Source organism: Neoarius graeffei, chromosome 2 (assembly GCF_027579695.1).
Source record: "Neoarius graeffei isolate fNeoGra1 chromosome 2, fNeoGra1.pri, whole genome shotgun sequence".
NCBI classification, from domain to species: Eukaryota; Metazoa; Chordata; class Actinopteri; order Siluriformes; family Ariidae; genus Neoarius; species Neoarius graeffei.
In genome coordinates this window covers 72,916,086-72,917,612 of record NC_083570.1, presented here as the reverse complement: position 1 = coordinate 72,917,612, position 1,527 = coordinate 72,916,086, and positions in this window count along the sequence as shown.

Genomic DNA, 1,527 nt, shown 5'->3' with positions numbered 1-1,527 from the left:
AGAAAAAACCCTTTGGTTTGACACTTCGCACCCTAATTATGTTGCTTCAACGTCGCGCCCTCCATGCAATTTCAGATTGACAGACATCGCGAAGCGCAAAGGGTGGAGGGAGGCTGCATGGGTGAGGGTGATAGCAAGTGACCATAACTTTGCAGAGTAATTAAATCACAGTGCTGCGCACAGACAATGGTGTGGTTTCTTGATTATTTTGTAAAGCATGCGCTTAACTAGTCATTAGCAGGAAAAGGTGTGTGATTTATCCTTTATCCACCCCGACTGTGCCATGCGAAGATGCATTCTGCGTCTTCAAAATTCCCCGAAGTCGGCACCGTGCTATCTGTAATCTAACTCTAAACAAACTGTAAGTTATACTGGTTAAAAGTAGGCCTATCTGAGAATGATTTTTCCCCGTTTTGAGGTAGATTTTGGGGAAGGTGTTTGTGAAGAAGGAATTAATCGCCTGTTCCAAATAGCCGCCTAGTCTCTAATACGCGCCGGGTCTCTTACGTGATTGAGACAAATAATAGCCCGGGCTATTATTTGGTATTTTACGGTAATCATTTTTAAAAGGAGCTGAAATATTCGACATTGGAAACATTTCATATTCGGCAGCCTCGCGATAGTCAGCTCAGCACCACAGGATACACAAGAGCTGAGAAGTGTTCTCATCAAGGTCCGACTCCGCAGCCAGGCAGTTTGTCAATTAGTCGTGGAATCTGAAAATTGACATAAGATGAAGAAGTCTACTACACTAAAACAAACCAAACTCAGCTCTGGAAAGTCAACAAGTGAGAGAAAAAGAAAGAGGGAAGAAGGGGAGTTAATTTTGCCAGCCACTGACAGTTATGTGCCGGAATGCTTATGATCATTAACAGTGCAATTTTAATTAGCATTTCAAGCAACAACAGTCGAAGCCACTTAGCTAGATAGGATTTTGGTTTTCCAGGCGGCACAAACTCTTTTATTCTCTCTCTCGATTTGATTTGGTGCGTTTCAGATCAGAAAAGGCTGGACAGTCGTGACCTGTTGTTTATGAAGTTATTGGGTGCTGACGAGACTTGAGCTATTTTGCTAACTTACCAGACTATAGGCTAACGTGAACCCAAGACACTATTGTTTTGATCATTGGTTGTATTTTCGAACGGAAATGAAAACGGGTAGCAAACTTATTATGTTCACCTTTTATTTACAACATGATGTACCACCTCTGACTGCTTTCTGTCAATCATGAGCAGCGCAGCCGCGTTCACAGCTCCTCCTCCAATCACCAGCTGGAGATGAGCCTCCTCTCGGGAAGTCTTGTCCCGCCCCTCTTATTGACTCCCATCTCCAGTGAGGCTCAGTCTCCGAATGGAGCGTTTTAGTCGGTTTTGTCCAATAACCGTCTAGTATTTTGCTATTGAAAAGGGCAGATATTTTTTAAAAAGCAATTGAAGTCCATTCAGGCTCGGCTAGATTGCGTTGTCACTCTCACTCACTCACACTCCATCACTCACTCACACTCTCACTCTCTCTCTCTCACTCACT